This window comes from Tyto alba, unplaced genomic scaffold, assembly GCF_018691265.1.
Source record: "Tyto alba isolate M040663 unplaced genomic scaffold, T.alba_DEE_v4.0 Super-Scaffold_46, whole genome shotgun sequence".
Lineage (NCBI taxonomy): Eukaryota > Metazoa > Chordata > Aves > Strigiformes > Tytonidae > Tyto > Tyto alba.
The window spans coordinates 10,633,453-10,647,733 of NW_024881322.1; the positions used below are offsets into that span (position 1 = coordinate 10,633,453).

General features: G+C 40.6%; 1 protein-coding gene across 2 annotated transcripts in view; it reads right to left on the minus strand.

The window, feature by feature from the left end:
- STAC (SH3 and cysteine rich domain) overlaps nucleotides 1-14,281 on the minus strand; it is a 74,511-nt gene that overhangs the window by 34,760 nt on the left and 25,470 nt on the right. The gene's annotated exons all lie outside the window — the stretch shown is intronic.

The window sequence follows — 14,281 nt, forward strand, 5'->3', positions numbered from 1 at the left end:
TCAAGCTGATGGACTCACAGTTGCCAGGTGTGTTGACTGATACACAAATATTCACCTCACATAAAATTACCACTACTGTTAGCAATCCTCTCATTACGCTTTCCACTGTTAAACACAGGACTGAAGGGATTGTTCAAAAAAGAGGACATAATTTTGTGGTCTGCTGTATATTGTTCCTAACTGGCCCACAGATAAATGTATTATGGCAGCTCTTGGCATTGTCATTTCGATGATTCAAAAGGATCAATTTTCTTTTTTTTAAGGAGATGAAATTGCCTTTACGGATACCCTTCTTTTTTTGACCTGACTAGATAGTCTACAATCATTTGAACACTACGTCAAAAGCACTCTATGCATGAATAACAGACATATAGGATGAAGAAATTCAAAACATACAGAGAAAACTAGTCAAGAATCTTATTTAGGCGTTTTTTAAGGAATAATGGCAGCATGGGATTGACTTCAAAGGTTTTACTCTTCAGTAAGGGGTTTGTGTGTGTGTGTGTGTGTGTTTTTTGTCTCTGTTTTTATTTATTTATTTATTTATTTTTCCAGTTAAATCTGCCAGTTCAAAATGTGCAGAGTTGTGGGTAGGTTAAATTAGTAGCTACTTGGGATGGGGATATACTGTACAGGGACATCCCACAACATGCAGGAGCTAGAGGAGGAACCCCTCCATTTGGGACCAAGCTGCCAGGTCTGGACCTGACACCCTGACTGGTTGGAGTGTCCCGTTTCCCTGAATCCACCTTGTGTCAGTTCAGACCAAATGGGGTGTGTGGAGAAGCTGGGACTTGTGTATTTACGTTCTGTAGAATAAGATTTAATATTCAATCATGGTACGGGTCCTGACAGATTAATAAATTTTAGATTATATGTCACTGAGAAGTGTGGACCTGTTTGAGTGCCTACCCCACCCAATTTCCCCATAACAATATCCAATGTTTAAATAGCAAGAAAAGTTGCCTTGCATGTAGGCAGGCTACAAAACAGTGCATAAAATTAGAACAGACTTCCTAGTGACATAGTTTGCTTTAGAAATAACATGCTGAGAAAAAACTGAGGCAGTAATAGGCAGGTTTTTCTTCAAGGCTGTTACAAAGAAAAACATCCCTACTAAAATAAAGTCCTTTCTAACTTCATGGTTTTAAATCATACATATCATCAAGAAGAAATGCCTTTATTCCTCTTGCCAATCAACTCTGTAACTCCTTGACAAATAACTTCAAGTGCTGCCAGACCTTTTAATCTGTGGTTCAGGACCAATGAGACTTACTTAAAATGCAAATAGGCCTTTCCTCTCTTTTGGTGCAAAGGTGATTCTCATTCTTGATGTCTGGTAATCAGAAGGGGATGGAACTCACTGCCCTGTGCTGAAAAATTTGACCACAAGAGGTTTTTTTGCTATGCACTTTTCACATATTCAGCAGCTTTGCTATAAATGTCTGTCCCTGAAAGGAAATATCCACCTCCATACTTCTTAAAATATCATCTCATGGGTTTGATCATCTAAATGTTAATTAAGATGCTGGAATGCCATGATAAATAAACTAACAGCTAACAATTAATGAAAGAAAAAGTCCCAGTCCTCTAAAAACCAAACATGATAAATCATATTTAAGGTTCTTTGCTCTAAACAAACTAACACTGATATCTCAATACCTAATTTTCTAGACAATTTTCTAGACAATGTTCTAGACTGCTGAGTCTGTGCTTGTAGATCTCTGCTCTGGGTTGCTTTGCTGAGAAGGAAAATACCTCAAAGAAGATAGGCATAGAGTTGCCTATGGGAGGTGATGCTGAGCTGCTCCAGAGATGATGATGGTACCAGAGCTGAACTGGACAAAGGAACATGGAGAAATTAAACCTGGTGTGGTGTCCCAAAGGAAGACAAGCAGACATCAATGGCTGAATAATATTAATCAACATGGTGTGTTCAGTAACTCTTCTTGATATGAAGATGATGAAAGCCAGATTTCAAACAAGATCTCCATGTTGGCAAGCTCACATTATTTGTACCTGTGTTCTTACATGTGTTAAAATGAAAAGCCATCCAGTTACAACCTTTTCTGTGTGTTTTGAGACACTTTGAAAAAGCAGTTGAATTTTGTAAGGCCACTTATATGTGCCAAAACATTGATCTTTCAAGGGCCTTGTACCATTATAGAGGAGTTGGAAAACAGAAAAACAATATCTGAACAAAAACTATGCTGCAAAATAAAGAACAGGGCTCTAGGCTTGCTGAAAATGTGGGGAAAAATGTTACAGAAAAGAGCCATCTGCCCTCAGCAAAGGGACTTAATATCCTCTCCGGTCTGCTAATGGATTTTTAACATTGCCTGTTGCTTACAGAGCTATGTGTCAGAAGATTAGGACAATCAATTAGGACTATAAAAGGTTTAGTTAAAAAAACCCCTGGTATGTAAATAGCCAGTTGCTCTCTGGCCTTCTGCTGTTTCAAACTTACAGAGGTTTTTGGCTCTTTCCTCCTGTAGCAAAAATGCTCCCTCATCAGCACAACCTCTTGTTCCTGGTCTTTGTTAGCACAGGCTGACTGGCAGCGCCCGCAGCGATGGGCCTCGCACACGAAATGCTGACGTGTGACTTACCACGGCCACGATTCCTCTCCCTCCTTCCTTCGCCCATTTCACAGGAGCTAGCAACAGAGCCGGGAAGTGGAGCAGCAGAATATAATTACACGTGTCTCCACCTAAAATCTAGTGCACGGTCAGGATCTGGCCACACGCAGGCTTCTGCTCCAAAGCCACTTCTTCCCCCGGATCACACGTCACGAAGGAGGACTTCATCACAAGCCACAGGTTTAAGTGATGGCATGATTTGCTCAGACTGGAGATGATTCAGGGCACCACCGTAAGTAACTGGGCAGTTATACCAGTTTGGTGGGATCGGTTTTCAGGGAAGTTATTTTTATAGTTAGTCACAATGTGTTGCTTCTTTACAGAATTTTATAGTCACATTTTATAATAAAGTGTTTCAGTTTCTTTCCCACAGCAGTTTTGAAAACTACAAATGAAATGGTAAATGTGGAAAAACATTCAAATTAAACCTTTCAACCCAAGTGCAAGGTTTTTTTAATTTCTTTTTTTCAGAAATAGTTACTGATTTCAGTGAAATCATTAAAGTGTTTTTCTGCCCAACTTGTATTTCCTACTGTGATTTGCTCAAAGAGGCAATCTCAGCCTTCACTGTTACAGTCCAAGAGAATTTGTTACTTGACATGTAGCAGTGCTGGCCTAAAGCACGCCTTCAAGTACACTTCTTTGTAGCATCAATTATTGTTTAAGTTAGTAAGAAAAACTTCTGTCAAATGATTGCACAGAAGTTTCTGCAGTTCAGCAATGCAAAGAGTATTACCTACCTGGGGGTCAATCTGGATAGCAAAAAATATGGACACTAAGCTGAAATGTTATTTTATTTCTAAATATTTAAATCATTAAATCAGAAATACAAAAAATCTGCTTTCTAAGATTTTGCCTATCAACAGGAATAATTCAAAGCATCACTCATAAACTGTCCATGTTTAGAATATTTGTATTATCTGAATTGACACTGGACTCAAGTAGGAACAAACCAAGTCAACTCAAGCCATAGCTTTTCTCACCCACACATGTGGTTTGCACCTGCAAGACTATGTGGTTTCATGTCCAGAAGCTTTAATTAGCACTGACTATAACTGTGTTATCACTGTTAGAGATAAGGAAACCCATAGGGTTATCAATAGGTTTGGTAGCTACAGCTGTCTGGCCGGTACAATTATATAACCTATAAAAAAAGTGGAGCAAAATCCATCAGATAACCTTGATTTTGGCAAAATGATTTCCAGTGCAATGGTGGGAAGTCACTGAAGGCATGATTTGGAGGGGGGGAAAAAAAAGCAGATCAGTGTGTTAGAAGGCACTGGCATCTTGCTAACAGAGAGTTCGGTCGATGCACATATTCAGATTTAGGAGCTGTCATAGGCAAAAAATAGCTGAAATTGTGAACATGAACAGGCAGCAGATAACTGTGTATGTGCATGGGTGAATGTCTGAAAATGAACTCCTGAACTGTCAGAGAGGAACGTGCTAATTGCAAGCTGCAACCAGTATGGGCTGCTTAGATAATTTTATAACACTTTGACTAAACAAAAGTGATGCATCCCAAATCTTCCAGTTAATAAAGAGAGAGGAGACTGATCCACCAGTTAAGAGGCCGATTGTGTGCTGTTCTTATGCTCATACACTATTTAAACTGGAGGAACTGGGAGCTTGGAAAGAAGAGCTGGCACCAAGAGATGGGTTCCTGAAAGGAAGAAGTGGTCTCAAAACGAAGAAAGGAACCCAGATCTGGCCTGGAGAGAATTCCGAGAAAATGGGGGAAGATCCTGGAGATGAGGAAGCCATGGACACCAATTCCAGGGGATGCCCAGGGACCTTGGTCAGTGGCACCTGAGATGGGAAACTGCAAGCAGCATCACAGCAGGAACCGATACAACTTTCTGCCCAGCCTTCCCAGGTCAGCAGTGACATCCCTGAGGGAAAGGGAGACCTAGGGAATGACATGCTGGTGGGGAGGGAGGGAGAGAGGGAGACAGTGTGAGAAAGAGTAAGTAGGGTAAAAGCTGTAATGTTACTGAACCTTCAATAAAACCTGGTATCCAGGTCCTCTCCACACTGACATTTATGCTGTCTTATCCTTGACAAGACCTCAACATAATTTTTGATTCTCTGGTTAAGAAACAGCTTAAAATTCCAGATGGGGCATTTTGAAGGAGCACCTATGAGATATGCACCCAAACCCCATCGACATCTGAAGTGTGAATTTTCTGTTGCTCTTCAGAAACTTGTTTCAGCTAACAAAGAGTTTGCCGCCCTTGGAGAACACCACTAAGCAGTTCAGGCTGCCAGAGCATGTCATCAGCTTGCTATGGAAAACAACTGCTCAAAGGCAATTGCTCATCTGATGCTCTCCAAGAGAAACCATCCCATGTTCTCCCTTCTGGTGACACTTGAGACACGTCATACTCAGTGGATGTTTATCCCATTGTGCTGGTTCTGGCTGGGATAGAGTTAATCTTCTTCATAGTAGCTGGTATGGGGCTGTGTTTTGGATTTGTGCTAAAAACAGGTTTTATAATTCAGGGATATTTCAGTTATTGCTGAGCAGTGCTTACACAGTGCTTGCAAGACCTTTTCTGCTCCTCACCCCACCCTACCAGCGAGGGGGTTGGAGGGGACACAAGAAATTAAGAAGGGACACGGCCGGGACTGCTGACCCCCACTGACCAAAGGGATATTTCATACCATATGGCGTCATGCTAAGCAATAAAACTAGAGGGGAGGTTGGCGGTGGGGCTGCTGCTCGGGGGCTGGCTGGGCATCAATCAGTTGGTGGTGAGCAACTGTTTTCATTTGTATCACTTGTCTTTCTTGGGTTTCATTTCTCTCTGTTATTTCACTACAATTTATCTTTTTTTTTTTTTTTTTCCAATTATTAAACTTGTTTTCTCTCAACCCATCAGTTTTCTCACTTTTACCCTTTCGATTCTCTCCCCCATCCTGCTGCAAAGGAGTGAGTGAGCAGCTGGGTGGTGCTTAGTTGCCAGCTGGGGTTAAACTATGATACCCAGGTTATTAATGGAAAATGAACTTCCATGCTCAGCTGTGTCAAGGGACTAGATCTAGCAAAACAGATCAAGGATCTTGCTGTAACTTCTCGGTATTTGCTAGCTGTAACAAACACTGCAAGACAGACAACATCTCACCTTGCAGCTGTAAGCAGATGTGCAGATGAACCCCTGACGATGACAATATGCTGTGTCTGGGCTTACAGAGGAAGGCAAAGTGGTGGAACAAAATGAGGCTGCACATAACAGCCTCTTATTTCAAGCCCATTGATGATAGAGCTCTGTAAGCAACCAGCAATGTTAAAAATTCATCCCCATGCTTCAGAAAAAAAGACCTGGGACGGCACAAACTGTGTCTGGAGAGTTTCATGTGCCACATATCCTGGGAGACGAAAGACTGCTACACTTCTGAAAGGTGAAATTAGGAAAACAGGCAATATTGGCACTGCAAATACAAGTTCCCTCATCAATACACCCAGTCCTCATTTGGAGGGATCTTCCTGTGCATCAAACCTATAGCCTTTCTTTTGTGATTGCTGAGGAAGGCAATCAGGAACATACTATGACATTGTAGTTCACACTGGATTATACCAGCAGTATGCCATTTCCTCTCTTGGCTGGGAACGTGAAATTGTTGTTGGGAGTGGGGGAAAGACATAGCCATCCTTTTTTTTTTTTTTTTTTTTTTTTTTTAATCTTCCTTGCTTGCTTGCTTCCAAGCCTTCTATTAAGCAGGAAATAATCTAGTGGTCAAAACAAAGTATTTCAAGATTTTCAAGTTCATTGCCTGCATGTTATAAAGGAAAGTACAATGCATTCACAATTTTCAACTGCAGTGTGTCTTCAGAATTAAAGTCAGGGAGGGGATCCATGTGTGTGCAGCATCCTTCAGCATGTAAGACAAACTTATGTCAAAGAGGAAAAAAGTTATAGATTGTGTATACCTGGAAAACTAAAATTTAAGCAGAGAAGATATTTGCTGAAGTTTCACTTACTTGCATTCATATTACCAAAGCAGAAAGAGCATGCAATGAATGCTCCACGTGAGCCACAAGGATCATTGCTCTCCAAGACATCCTTCTATATTAAGGACAGCAACAAGCAACTGTGAGTAGGCATTCTACTCTACATGATGGGAAAGCTCTATTTCTTGCAAAAACATTTCTGCTAATTGTCTCATTTTATGGCTGCTGCAACTCATAGTAAGGTGAAGCTCCTAATAATTTTCCTTCTAGATGACACTTTTGTCAGCTATGTGGCAATGTAATTATCCACGTAACAGTGATACTCTGGTAGACAAAGACTCTAAGTAGAAAAATAATGTTTTTACTAGAAGGTCAGTTTCAGAGAAGATGCATTTAATTTGCTTATCTGAAAACACTCAATGTCTCATATGAGCCCAGGAAAAGCACATAGCAGGACATAAAAAAAGAAACCTTGTATTTTACTTCACCCCTAGGTCTTTAACAAACACTAAGCTTATCATTACGGTCTTCACTAGGGCTGACCTCAGGAGCAATGGCCACTACCAAGTAGGGTGTTTGGTGTTTTCTAATGTAGTTTTTGGTCAAAAGTCATATTGGCTAACATTACATTAAAATACTGATTGTAGATTTGCTGGAAATTTTTATTGTTTTCCATCTAATTAGATAGCAAATGTTGGTCAACATCTTTAAAATCTCTTTTCACTGAGTATTAACTGCAGTTTCATATTAATACCAATTTCCCCCAAATTACAGTGAGCTTGAAAATTAGCTAGTAACAAATGCGAAACATGCTTGATGCTGTTCAAGGACAAATTAGAATTTGAAATATATTTCAACCCTCTTTTCTCAGCTAAGCAGCTCCTGATTATCCAATTTACTGATAACATTCTTGCCTCATCTAAGAGGAGGAAGCCCTCCCAGAGGATAAACAGACTAAATATTTGCTTTTCAACATTTGCTTTAAAGTATGCTTAACTCTTTATTACCAAGCAAAAATATTAATTTATTCCAGGGATAATATATGGCCCTCTGTAGCTACTATACACACATGGGGCTGTATGAATTGGATGTTTTTTGTCATGTTTATTAAAAATAGGAGATGTACTGATATAGCACACCTATATTGTATATGCCATATGTGTTTCTAGCTCTTTCCACCTGTTCATTCCCACTTTATTATTCTAATAGACAAACTATCCATTTTCTGGAAATTTTGCAGAGTCCAGATGACATTATCTATACCTGACTAGTCTTTAAATGTTGACTGCACGCTGTACAGTTTGATTAATGTAGTATTTAACTTCCTATCTCCAGAAGGCTTTTGTTTAGCTATTTTTACAGGGCTTCTCTCAAAAGTGAGAAGTACACTTGGGGAGAGTTATTAACTCAAGAAAGAAATCACAGGAGAAGCCAGGTTCAATTTCAGGCTAACAGATATGGTAAAATTACTATTTTGTATCATTTTTTTTCAGATGTGTGTTAAAAAATACAAAGCTTTTGTTTGCTCTAAACCCTAACACAGCAGGTCAGAGAGGACTGAAGAAATTCTCACTCACACAGATTCTCAAAAGTGTTAGAAGATTTAGGTGCCCAGAGCCTTTCAGCTTCAATTGGAGTGAGAACCTCTCCTAAATCCAGGAGTGGATTTACTGGAGGGAAGAAGGGGGGAGAGACAGGGACTTTAGTCCATTTAAATAACATATGGGATGGTACCTGGGACCACACACTGACAAGGTTATGCAACTGCCTCTTTTCCTCACAATCAAAATCAAAGGAGTCTGGATTCCGCTGCTTCTGAAAACCACTTTCCTTAGGGAAATTCTTTGCCTTCTTGCATTAATAATAAACAACATTCACACACACAGAGTGACACACACACACACACTTTTTATACTGTAACAGTCTGTCATCTGGAAAATAGATCTGGGAAGGCTCAGCTGTGTCTGCACAAGCCCATTGGAGAGGAGGACATGAAGCCACCTCCACAAGCTGCTCCAGGGGCATCTCCTCCTCACTGGCAGCTCTTTGCCCTTCTCTACAAGGGACAACTCCCATGCTGATGGAGTGGAAACACAAATCTCTTCCCCCAGTGTCATCTGGGCTAGGAGAGGCTAGAGAGACTGGGAAGAGTGGAGGGCAGGGTGAACACTGAATTAATAACATTATCTTTTCTTTTATCCTCCAAGAAAAGCCTCAGTAAATAAAACGACTTTTTATTTTTAATTTTTTTTTAAGAGCTCTGGAGGAGTCCTCCAATCCACCATAGCCTTGGAAACACACCTTCAGTTACAGTCATGCTTCCCAGGAGTACTTCTACTTTGTTTAGCTTCCAAGCAGTAGTGATCAACATGTGACTGTTCATAGCATCCTTGTCCACCTGGATAATGCTGAATAAAGGCAGGCTTGGATCAAACCAGAATGCCTACTTAATGGACAGAGGCAGCAAGCTTAAAAAAAGTCAAGAATATTATTGAGGGAGCTGATCAGACCGGAGGCAGAAAGCACTATGTCACAGTTCCTGTGAAATTTTGCTATATTTAATAAACATCCATATAAATTACAGTTATATAAACGCTTCCTCAAACTGTGGAGCTTTTCCATTACTTATTAATTACAGAGAAGAGGTTCAGATGTAGTGACTAACAAAAATGGGGTACCACAGCTCCAATCCAGATCTCTTTCTTTCCTTCATTCCTGCATTTGAAAAGCGGGGCCAGTTCATCAACTTTGAGCCTAGCTTTCTGGAGGATGTCGCATTACAGCCTTGGGAATGAAAGTGGTTGAAAGTTCTAGTAGTCACAGCAGCACAATGAAATAAAGAAATACAGGCTGCTTGTAAAAGATGTAGCCAGAACGAGTTATTCATGGCTCTTTGTTGGTTGCTGGAAACTCCAGAATGACTGGCTAAAACAGGACAGACCGTGGTAGGAGTGAGCCAATACTGAAGAGATAGCACGATTTCACTGCTCAAGCACTGTTGTTTAGTAGACTGGAAGTAAACTGTGCTAGGGATTTTTTACTGGTTCTATCTTTTTTTACTTTTTTGTTTGTTTTCTACAGGTTTCTCTGACTGAAACCTAGTTAGTTCCCCAAGAAGGCAGGTACCAAGTTATTTACCTCCAGAGCTGCAAAAGTCTGGAGAATCTGCATCCAAACCAGAAACAAGATTGCCTTGAGACCAACTATAAATGTATATATCTCAGGTGCCTAAGCCAGCAACGGCATGATCCAGAAGTACCTGGTTTTGACTATTATTGGACATTGCAGACCACATTTTTGTTTAGTCTTTCAGAAAGTTTTGGCCCTTTAGCATGTCCTTCCAAGCAAAGATACCTCAGCAAGTATGTCAATAAAACAGGTGGTTGGTCAAAGTTCTGAGTCAGAGTTAAGGTTAAGCATGGAATTAAATTGCTAAGTACACTTTTGAAACACAAAGAAACACACAACGATGTTGTTATAAATGAGCAGCTATTTCTTTAAAACACAGCTTTAAAGGATTCACTTTAAAGTCATCTATTTTTAAAAGCAAAGTGGCTTACTTTTTTGCTACACTACTTATATTTGACTTAGATGGAAATACATTAATTGCATGTAATATGCTTGGAATGTGTGGAAAATAACATTTTTTCCATGTGAGTCAGCACAGGAAATGAACTGCAAATGAGTAAAATGTTGAGAAGTCTACAGATGGAGGTTTTTTTTTTTTTTTTAAAAATACACAATGTTTTTCAGGAGTAGAGTACTGACATCATGTTTTCTTCAAGAGTAAAGTATCACAGAGATGACTGATGACACACCAGAGACTGAAGAAGAGCTAGAAGTTGCTTCTGATCAACATAGTTTAAGACTCTAATCTGATGCAACATTAATTTAATAGTTCCTATCATTGCTGTTACCAGGCAGTTTTGCCTCCCCTTATTGAATACTGCCAAAGGTTACCACATTCTTACTAAATGCAGAAAATGGCAGATAACATGAAGCAAACTCAGAGGTGTTCTGACTTGATCTTCTTTTCACACTGATGTAAAATAAACAAATCACTGTCTTCTAAATAATCTAATGACACATTCCACAAGATACTTTCATTTTTAAAATTTTCCCTTGATGGGGTTAGACATTAAAATAGTAATATTCTACTAGTAAGAACAGCAAATTAACAGGTTTTTAAGAGTCATACTGTGAGATGATGTTCATGGGTGTATATATTTAGGAAAATATGTAACCCACCACGGAATTGAAGCCTCAGTCCTAAACTAACCAACACATGGAGCTCACAGTGGCAGAACAGTGAGCAGCAGAGAGGATTACAGAGTCTGCTCCAACATACTATTTATTTGCTCTTAAATTATGTAATTACTGCTGTTGACCAGTATTAGAACCGATAACTGTATTGGAGTATTTGATGCTGCAAGAAGGCTCCATTAACATAAACTGGATCTCCATGTGCTCCTCAGAGCTCCCTTGAATCTGAAATTTTCTCCCTTATTTTATTTGGCACAAAACTACTGTTTCTATAACAAATTTTTCTTCTGTTTACTGAGGTAGGACTTTAGCCCCAGTCTAGTATAGTTAGTAGGGACACTTGACTCCTGTCTTTAATGTGAGGTATGAAGCACACTATTGATACTGGTTTTTCTTTTTTGAAATCAAACCAATAAAGAGAGTTTCTTTTGAATATGTTGCATTGCACTCTGAGATTCATGAAAAGCATTTGAATGAGTGAGTTTGCATTACGCTGATACTAGTAAACATCCTCCTCTAAATGCTGAAACCAATTACATGTATTTGGCCTTTATCTTATGACTGTACTTCTGTCAAATGAACAAACAGGCACACGTGCTTCATCCCAAAGGCAACATTTGGCTCATAGTGCCTAACAATCAAGGAGAGATGATGCACATATTCTTTGTAGGAAGACAATATTTCACATTCTTTCGCTTTAAATTTGCTGTGAAAAGAGCAGCACAGGGAGCCTGCTGCCTCTGCTCCGAGTGTCCTGTTTACCCTGAAGCTACAGATAGGTTAATTATTGAATGGTTTTGGTTGGAAGGGACCTTAAAGACCAGCTAGTCCCAACTCCCCTGCCACAGGCACAGACACCTTCCACTAGACCAGGCTTCTCAAAGCCTCGTCCAACCTGGCCTTGAACCCTTCCAGGGAGGGGGCAGCCACAGCTGCTCTGGGCACCCTGGGCCAGCACCTCACCGCCCTCATAGAGAGGAATTTCTTCCTTACGTCTAATCTAAATCTACCCTCTTGCAGTTTAAAACCATTACCCCTTGTCCTGTTACTACATCCCCCCAATAGAGTCCCTCCCCATCCTTCCTGTAGTCCCCTTTAAGCACTAGAAGGCCACTATAAGATCTCCCTGGAGCCTTCTATTCTCCAGGCTGAACACCCCCAACTCTCTCAGCCTGGCCTCACAGGGGTGCTTCTGATGTTGGGGGCCCCAGAGCTGGACACAACACTGCAGGAGGATCTCACAAGAGTGGAGCAGAAGGAAAGAATCCCCTCCCTCAACCTGCTGGTCACACTTCTCTTGATACAGCCCAGGATATGGTTGGCTTTCTGGGGTGCAAGTGCACATTGCTGACTCAGATTCTGCCACACTAGTGAAGCGTGCACTGCATGTTCATGCTATTCACAGTTCATCATGCTGCCTTGTACCAAACAGAGCTGCTGAGTTCATAGATCAGAGAGCCATTTAAGGTGAACCTGGAATCATTCTTGGTGGCAAAACTGAATCCATCTAAAGTCAAGCCAGGATTTTCCTGGACTCTGTCTCCAGTGTTCAAAACATGCATCTGTCTTTGCCTTTATTCTCATCAATAAGGAATTTAAAGCCATAGACTCATTACTCTCAAATGTCACTAGCCGTGTAAAATGCAAATAGAGAGAACAAATAGGCTCCATGTTGCAAGTGTAGCTTCAGAGTCCCTGCACAGAAGTGAACTTTTTTCAGTCTGCCTTTGGGAGCAGGCTTGACACGATTTCCTGAAAAGTTGCCTGCTTTGATTTACCATCCCCATAAGCAACAGTTGCACAACATATATGGATTAATTGAGCTGCAAAGATTAACATCCACATCTCCCATGCTGCTTAAACTACAATACAGTGAAACCAGGCGTCACTGCAGTAAGGATCAAAGAGAGAGGATTACAGGAGTAGAGATGTCTGTCTATGAGAATCAGAGCATCTAGACTCTAAGGCATTATAAGGTAAAACTCTTAACATCTTTCCTGCCACACCTCCAAGCAAAGATGAGCTGGAGGAGGTCAGAGCAATTCACCTGAATCAGCCTGCCACCAGACAAAATAGGTCACATTAATTTCTTCAGCAATTATGAAAAGCTTCTTTCTCTAATGAAGTGGCCAAGATACAGAACAGAAAAGGGAGGCCCCCAGAGGACAGAAAAGAACAGCAAAAGTTCAGAAGGCAGGTGGTGTTAAAACTGATGTTTTGAAGCCTATAGCTATGCTTCAGAACTTTCCCATCACAGGCGGGACACATTGCCCAGCAAAGGACAAGGGCACAGGTGTTTATGAACTGGGTTTACTCTCTGCAAAGTTTGCTGCCAGTAATAATCCATCTAGAGCAGCAGTGTTTTGAAACAGAATTGCTGAGTTGTGCAGATTTGTCATGATACTAATCTCCATACAACTTCATGAGAAGCTGCCAGAAATGCGAAGAACTTATATTTGCAGTATATATTTGTGAAACTAAGCTTTGCTAGACCGTCCATCCACATTACAGAAGGAGACAAGTTCTGGGCCTGCTTCCATACATGAAGTTATTTCAACTAACTGCCTGTCTTCCAGACTGTGTTTAAATCTCTGGACTAAGAACTTCCCTGATAGTGATGCTCTATTCCTTCTCCCTTTGACTTGTTCTACCACTTATAGTAGGAAAAAAAAACCTTAAAGACTGTAAATAATACCAAAAATCTGGGATTAAAACTCCTCTGTCTCCCTGGATTCTGTAGAGCTCTGTCACAAAGAAGATGAAATCAGGCTTCATGTGTTTAAGTCTTTACTTTATGGAAGCAGGATTGTCTTGCATCAGATTTAATGTTCTGCAGACAGCTGTCTTTTCCAAAGGACATCAGTTCCCTACACAAGTGGGGGACACCGAGCAACCTCATGTGGAAAGGAAGGTATCATTCCCTGAAAAAGGTCGAGCAATACTATCAGCATCTTTTGAGAATTTACCATACTGTTATCTGAAAGACAGTGACTTCATTGCCAACAGACATGGCTTTCTTACAGTAAGCTAGACAAATTACAGACAACAGTTTGTACTCAAAGACCTGCACTACTTCTACATGAAGCTAAACCAGTGTTTTACTCCTTGTCCTGCCTACAAACCTGGAAATTGTGTCACTCACTTTCACGCTGGTATACTGCCACTAAATTTATTCCTGATCTACTGTGTTGGGGCAACTAGAAGGTAAGTAGCAAGAAGACCAAATCACATACATAGCAAGCTAGACACAGCTGTGTGAGCTTCTAGGACCAGACTTCTGCATCACAACCCCTGCAGCTTCCCACAGCAGTGACCATGCATGTTCTACAGCTCCAGCCACCCGTCACCACTTCTTTCCTGACCGCTCCTTGCACAGCCTTGTAGATAATCTGCAGCATGAAGGCTGGCTTTTTAGGGATCAGTATGG